Source organism: Terrapene carolina, unplaced genomic scaffold (assembly GCF_002925995.2).
Source record: "Terrapene carolina triunguis isolate 2854851 unplaced genomic scaffold, T_m_triunguis-2.0 Scaffold194, whole genome shotgun sequence".
Taxonomy (NCBI): Eukaryota; Metazoa; Chordata; order Testudines; family Emydidae; genus Terrapene; species Terrapene triunguis.
The window spans coordinates 1020837-1029158 of record NW_020664545.1 but is presented as its reverse complement, the minus strand read 5'-3'; positions in this window follow the sequence as shown (position 1 = coordinate 1029158).

The following is an 8322-nucleotide window of genomic DNA, read 5'->3' as shown; positions in this document are numbered from 1 at the left end:
GGAGAGGAGATCCCAGCCACAGCAAAGGACACACAGACCCTCTGTCCCCTGCAGCAGTTAGGGTCTAATCACACACTCATTGCAATCTCACAACAGCCTGCAAGGCCCCTGACACCACACCTGGTGTCAGGTTTCACTATACGCTCATAGGGACCCCCTATGGTTTGCTGTTGAAACCAGCCCAAACTGGCTATTTTCTGTGGTTTCACATGAAACCCACGGGCTTTGATCGAGTTTCACTTGAGTATATGGATCAATCTGAACCCAAAACTCGAAGCCAGACTCCAGGGGGCTGCAAGACAGTTCCCAGCAGCACCTGGAGAAGGTTAAAGGCCAAGTACAACTCAGTGCTAGGTTCAAATCTACTTCTGTAAAATGGACTGGAAAGGGGGCGCATTCGCTGCCCGAGCTCTGTGGTAAGTAACCCGCCTGAGTAATGGCAAAGTGTGGCATAAAGCAGATGCATCAGGGCAACTAGAGGGGCTTTGTTCAAGGTATAAATAGAGAGCAAGGGACCCTGCAGTTAGTGGGTGCCCAGGAGCTGGGATGGGGAACTTCTTACCATCCACAAACAGTAAAGATCCCCACAAGAAACGAAATCCCCCAGACTTTACATACCCCCAGAGCGACCTTTGTGACAGGAATTCAGCACTGAGATTGCCCCCGTGCCCCTGCAGCGGAACCCCACTCCCCAGGGCTTCACGTGGGTGTAGCTGTCAAGTCCTGGAGCAGCTGCCGGGGCCCCTGATTTGATATTTGTAGGCAGCCACCTACCACGGACCCGTGCCAACGCTGCCCCCGAGTTTGTGCTGTGATGGCTTCTTGGTATTTTCACAGCATCACGAGATCAGGATGCAGCAGCACCCAGAATGTTCTGCCCTGCCCTTTGCCTGGCAGCTGCTTCCCTTACTGAACTATTTATTGCCTCAGATGGGCTCCTAAGAGCTTCTGGACAAAGGCGATTTCAGCTGTCAAGTGCAGTACGAAGACAACTTTGAGGCGTTATTTTATGGGAACTGGTGTAACTGCAGCACCCCGGCAATGGCAGGAAGTGATGCTGATCGAGGCAGGGAGACACAGGGCTAACCCCACCTAGATCTTTCCTGGGTCTCTTGCTCCCAAATAAGGAGAAGCTGCTTTCAGAGGGGGAATTTTTGCTGCACCCTGATTGGTCACTGCTCAGTTACATCAGTGCAAAGGCTTTCTCAGCACAAAGCAATATAGGTTGTGGAATGAGAGGGCCAGCCCTGGCCTGGGAGCACCAAGGGTGCCCTGCAGATCGCTGGAACAGTGAAGGGTTTTATCACAGCCATTTGTGCTTATAAAACAAGTAGCAATCAGTTAATAGAGCAGGGGAGTCTGGCTGAGCTCAGGCCTGGAAACTAGTAAATGCTGAGCTCTTATCCTTGCTCTGACAGAGACTGGCTGGATGGTTGTGGACAAGGCACATCCCTTGCTGTGCCTCAGTTTCCCCCTCTGTAAAATGGGGGATAGCACCGACCTCATAGAGATGTAATTAGTCAATGTTTACCCTGTGCTATGAGAAGGAACAGTGCTAAGTAACATGTTTAAGCAACTCCGTTTAAAATTATGACTGGGCCAAAGCACATGCTGTAACAAAGATTGTCCCTGTTAATACCAAATAGACGATTCGTTGTTGGCGATTTGTCTGTTAGGCAGCTATTCATCCTTTGTACAGCATTTATTCCCATATATTAGACCAATAAAAACAAAAGTGCAAATGGCTTGTGCGGAGGATGTCAGAGAGAGACAGAAGATACTGAGCGCAGCATGATTTACACCAAACTGCCGCCGTTTGGAAGCCAGCCTGGGTCTTCAGAGCAGAAGATGAATTCCTGGTACTCAAAACGTACGCCAGAAAAGTGGGAATATATCACTTCAAGGCCGCCAAAACTAATATATACATTAGATTCTCCTGTGCAAAGATTTGTGTTAAAAGGCAACAGAAACTTTCCAAAATACTGGGTCGCTGATGTTACAAATTGTAACACAAACAAAAATTCAGTGTGTGTGAAGAGAATCAACATTACAATACAGAAGCCGTGGAATGACCAAATGTAAGACTGACCAGACAGCAGCAAGGTCAGGGGAGACAAGACATCCAGCCTATATTTATTTGGCAAAGCTCTCAGCCTTGAGCAGCCAGTTCTGACCCCACCCCTCCATCTCCTGAAATAAGGTTGTGGGAGCTGCCCCACATGCCCTGCACAGAGATTTGGGTCCTTCCAGCACTGCTGGGCCAGCCTGTGATTTCACGGCAGGGCTGCGGGTTTGGTTTCCACTCAGGTTTCTGTGAAACAGCGAAACTCATTTTCACTTTTCATTTCTTTTGCTCATGAGACTGATGGCGGCACCAGGGCGTGAGAAATCCCTGCTCCATGAAGGACAATCCAGACCCTAATTAATGCCGTAGTTTGAGAAATGCAGACGTTTATGTGTTGTTTGATCGTTCCCACATACATGAGCTACGTGGACAGAAATAACACGTAGTCCTCTGCATAAAGGCCTATGAAACCAACTCTCCCATAGAGGGCGCCAGTGGGCAGTGAAAGAGGATTCCTTGCTACATGGGGATGGGGGAATTTGAGGAAGGGTGTCGTTACAGGGACCCTGGGCCAACCCTGGAGGAGTAAACAAACAGCAGACATGACAGCAGGCTGCTGTCAGTCTCCTAGCAGACCTGTTCTGAATCTCTTGCCTTCTGGTTTTGTGCAAAATTAAAATAGAGAAGGTACAAAGTGGGTGTTTTGGTTTGTGGAATTCCTGGCACACAATCCATTACACCCAGGGTGACGTCCTGGCCCCAGTGAAGTGATTGGCCAAATGCCCATTGGTTCCAATAGGGCCAGGCTTTCACCCTTCATTTCATTGCAGAGAGGCAGTGAAGATGAATGTCACCCAGTTCAAAAGGTGGCAAAACATTTCAAGGCAGATTAACACTGACACCAGCTTTGGGGAGGGGACCTGGCTATGCCCGGCAGGGGAACCAGCCAGCCCTGCAGGATGGCATTGCAATGCTCAGTAGCCATGCCGTTAGCAGAGGTGCAAATGGGCTCCAAAGGGAATTTCTCCCAGGCTTCCTTGGCCACGTAGAATACCGCAGGGACACGAAGGGAGATCTTCCCTGGAGCTCTGTGTTGGGACACGGCTCCCCGCCTAGGACCTCCCGCTCCCTCTGAGTGCCACACCCAGCCTCAGATCCTCCAAACTCCTGGTCCCTCTGAGCGCCGTGATGGGACTTGGCCACCACGTGCCCCACTTCCTTGGAGCACTGCCCGCCACGGCACTGGGCTCCTGTGAGCACCTTCTCCCTCTGGGCATCTTGCACAAGCCTGGCTCCTGCTGCCTCAGAGCACCATGCGGGACTCAGCTCCTGCCCCTGGAAACCTCGTTACTGTTGCTTCTGGCCTGGCTGTACCGAAAGCTGGTGGCCCCACACCCAGCTGACAGGGCACACCTGATCAGGCCTTTCAGCAGGCAAGAAGGGTTCATGACCCAGCTGTGAGGATTTCACACTCGAGTCACAGCCACTGGTACAATGGCAGGTGGAAGTGACGCCCCCAGCCGCAGAGGAAACAGGAGATGCCACCGGTACACATTAGATGTTAATCGGCAAGAGGGGGTTGAGCTGCAGGTCGCAGCCAAGAGCTCATCCAGCCTAGGAAAGGGATGCTTGAACCTGGCCTGTAAAGCTCTGATAATAATCAGACATTCGGTGTCTGACCTTGTCGGCCGTGGTGCTCTAAGCCCAGAACTCCCCAGGGAGGTGGATGCCTCGTTGTGATGCCGCTGGGCTCACGTCCGTGCTGCCTCCATGGCCTATCCACTGTTCAGCTGTGAGAGGGCCTCGTTACGGTCACGAGAGCTTTCTAACAACGCGCGCTTGTGTTCTCAGAAAGGAATTAGTCTGGGTGCAGCCCAGGTCCATGCCAGGAGGGAAGAGTTAGCACCAGCCGCGCAGAAAGACCATTTTTCCTTCCATCCATTCAAGAGCTGATGGCATTTCTGTGAGAAAAGCTGTGATTATTTCTGGGTGTAAAACATTATTAATAGCTCCAAAAGGTCATGCATCCTGCTGCCTCCGCCTCCGCTCATGCAAGGAGCCTGCCTAGGCATCTCTGGTATGTGCTGAAGATAAACTGAATAGGTGATGGCTCCATGCTGGGTGATAGGCCTCTCCCCTTTACATTCTCCCACCTTTATGCCAAGAACTGGCCAGGAGACCAAAGGAGTGGGTGTCCAGGAGGCCTCAGAAGAGGTTTGTCCTGGTCTGATCCGGATAGCGATATTTAGGGGGGAAATAATGACTGTCTGTGAAAATGGAACAAGTCACAGAGCGCACTGCCTATTCAGTCCCGCTGGAGAGTCTGTATTGTTTAAGTTTCATCCGTAAGGCTCCCAAAAAAGTCCCTTGCCCACAATGAAAGGAGAATCCATTTGAAAGACATCAGTGCAGTCAAGGAACTATTCCTTAGGCCAAGAGACAACCTTTAGGAATTTATTCCTGATTTCCAGCCCAAATGTTCCTCTGCTCACTTCCATTCCCTTCCATGTCCAGAGTTCTAATTATAATACGTAGTGTGGCAGGGATATTAAACCTCATCCGTTGGGGCTTACGACGCCAATCACTAACTCTTGGAGATCAGGAGGAGACCTAACGAAGGAACAGATTACTCCACATCTGCTACACTGGGGGGGTCAGACATTTTCCTCTGAAGCATCTGGGACCAGCCACTGTTGGAGGCAGGGAGCTGGACTTGGTGGACCTCAGGTGCAATCCAGCCTCATCAGTTTGATGTTTCTCTGGAGAAGAAAAGCCACTCTAGGGAGTTTTGAATGTCTAAGCTCATCCACCTGTGATGAGGGGGGCCTTGCATGTCTGGCCCTGGTGCTCCTTTTTTGTTGACGCTGCTCTACCTTTATGGTAAGCAGGTGAAATTAGAGTTCTCAGGATGACAGACCATGCAGGAGGCCTCAGGATAGGGTCCATCTTGTACAGTGAGTGATGCCCAGGAAGAAAATAATGGGAAAGAGTATATCGTAGGTTGGCACAGCATAGGGCAGTGGTTCTCAGCCAGGAGTCTGGGGCTCCCTGGGGGGCTGCGAGCAGGTTTGGGGAGGCTGCCAAGCAGGCCAGCATTAGACTCGCTGGGACCCAGGGCAGAAAGCTGAAGCCCAGGGTCTTGAGGCCCCGTCACCTGGGGCTAAAGCTGAAGCCTGAGCAATGTAACTTTGCGGGGGGCCCTGTAGCGTGGGGCCCCAGGCAATTGCCCTGCTTGCTGTCCCCTAACGCCGGCCCAGGCTTTTATATGCAGAAAACCAGGTATTGTGGCACAGGTGGGCCGTGGAGTTTTTATAGCATGGGGGCGGGGGACTCAGAAAGAAAAAGATTGAGAACCCCTGGCATAGGGTTTCACATCCTGCAGACTCCATGTGGGCAGCACATCACAGAGGGTGAATTGGGCCCTGCACTGTGCACTTAACATGGCTGTGATGGGGCATTTTCTGACGGATATGAACTCAATGGATCGTCGGTGAGGCTGTACAACGAGAGAGGCTTGTTAGAGAGGTTCCCTTTGACAGATACACCAGTTGTCATATGAGTTTGCAACTGGCTGGCAAAGTGCCTCGTTTCTGAGGAAAAGGAAATTCATTTAAATCTTGTCCAAACACGTCGGGAAGTTATGAGTGAGAAGGAAAGAAAATGCTTAGGTGGCACTAGCGGTTTCCTCAATATCTCAGTCCAGGTTCAGTTAATAACAAGAGCGTGTATTAGTGAATTGCCAGAAACTGCACTAATGAACCATGGTTCCAAATGTCAACAAATGAAATTCAGCAAAGAAACTGCCTCTTAGCCCCTTGCATTTATGCAGTGCTGGTGTTACATGTGCGTGTTTAGCCATACCGACAATGTGGACAAGTTACTGGGGCTATAGGATGAGGATATTGAGTTTCCTGGCTTTTTTGTGTCTTAATGGTGAATTAACCAGTGAATTTCAGAATTTTGTTTAAAAACAAAAAAACAGAGTGATCATCACAGCTTGAATTAACGTGTCTATCTATGTACCAATGTGTGCATCCATGAGTGTCTGTGCTCAGCACACTAGTATCTGAGTGCACTGACCCAGGCAGTCTCTTGAGCAGCTTTTCTATGTTCTGCCAGAAAGGGTCTATTTCCGAACTGAGAATCCTGGCGGGGGCTGGGACCCTTACTTAGAGATCTTTATAATAATTGTCCTATAGAAGGAAAAAGTATTGTTGTTATATAAAGGCTCTGATTATTATTGACTGTAGCAGATCATTAATAATCCATCTATTGCCTCTTGTCTTATACTGAAATGGTATGGGCAGGGTGTTTGTACAATGGGGATGGGACCTTCCGACATTACTGAAAGATCAATAATAAATATCAATTAATGCTTCTGAAAAGCCCGATCTAAGTTCCCCACGGAATGGCAGGGGGCACTCTGGAGAACGCGAGGCTATCCAGGAACGGGATGGGCGGGACCATGCTGTACTAAGTCATGGCATGTCTTCCATTTACATTCTTCACCTTCATTTTTAGAACTGGCCAAGAGATCATGCAAGAATCCTCAGGAGAGGTTCCGTCTGGTCTGATCCAATAAGCCATGCCTAGGAAGAAGTTAATTTCTGGATACAGAACAGGAATGAGTCATGGATTGACACTACATTTGTAGCCCTGCTGAAGATTCCCAAGCCTACAGGTTCCACATGGGCAGTAGGTCCTCAGAGTGCCTGAGGCCTGGCATGAGATGAGACATGAGATCCGTCTGTCATGGGGTAGTGGCTATGGATAGCAACTGCACTCACTCAAGTGAGAGAGATGAGCACTCAGCCGCACAGTGAGTTACTGCTTTCATCTCCGGAGTCGTGACGTCAATGGGAAAGTGAGCTGATTTACAGTAGTTTGTGGTTTTAACCCTGTACATCACAACACTGTCACATGGTGGTTCAGCTCAGCCCCGTCAGCTCTCTCTGCTCAGGAGAGGCCTGCCCTTGGACTGAAGCAGAGCGTGGTGCTGCTGGTTGGGAGGGAGATACATCAGGGAACATTTGCCCAGGACCTGCCTGGGCTGCGTACAGCTCTAGTTAGAAGGATGAAGGGCTGAGTTATGCTGCTGGGATTCAAAGCTGTGGTGCTTCCGAGGTAGGTTAATACACTGACTGGGTTAGAGCAGAGAGAGGGGATGGGGTATTTACCCTTCACACCTGACCTATAGCAAACTAGACAGCTGCTGCCGCACCTGGCCATGAGGCATCCCTAACCCGCCCGCCTTCGTTCTAACAGCAAGTCCTGCAGACCAGTCTCAGAATGAGCCACAGTCTGAACAATGGAATGAGCCTGGCAGGCTGGGACCATCTGGCTCATCTAGTTTCACTAGGCAGAGCTGCATCATCAGCTGGAAGGTGCCGTGTTTTCAAACAGAACTGAAAGTGTCAGACTGTAGAGAAGGGGTCACGTGAACTCCGGCCACTGGGAGCCACACAGATCAAGCACCAGTTGATGCCAAATAAAAGTTAGAGCTCTTGGCTACAGGGAGCTGGCAAATGGAGATGGGACACAGACGAAATGTGGACCCATGGACCTTCACTCGCTCCGGGATCTGCCGCCGAAGTGCCCCGAAGACTCAGAGCGGAAGGACCCCCGCCGCCAAAGACCCCAGGCCCCCTGAATCCTCTGGGCAGCCCTGGCAGTGTCACAGCTCAGAAGCCAGCCCTGGGCCTAGAACTAGTGAGAATGAATGGTCCTGCCAATATACAGAGGCTGCTTTAAAACACATCTTAGCAAAGCGACATTTAGACAGTCCTCAGTTTGTTTAAGATGGGACACAAATGATCCTATTAAATACATGAGGCCCCCTCGCCTTCCCCTCCTCTCTACCTACTTCCTTCCCTTCCCATCTCTATTCCACTCCTCCAAATTTTGCCTCTATTCTCACATTATCTTAATTTTTTCTTTAGCTAGTTGGATTTTTATAAACAAATTTGGTTTGTTTGAATTGTGTAACACAATTAAATTGATTTATATTTTAACCATTCATATATATAACAAAATTAAATATTTCACATATAGCTACAATTAGATAGCAAATAGTTAATATATAATAAGAAGTTTATGTAGTTTATTTAAAATATATAGACAGAAAAAAATAAATTTAATTAAAAGAGATATCTGGCACAAATTCAGCCTGACTTCAGTGGTAGTGTATCCACTTGTACCAGGACTAAGTCTGGCCCTTTAAATGCATTCATCAGTAACAAAGCCAAAGACATAGCATT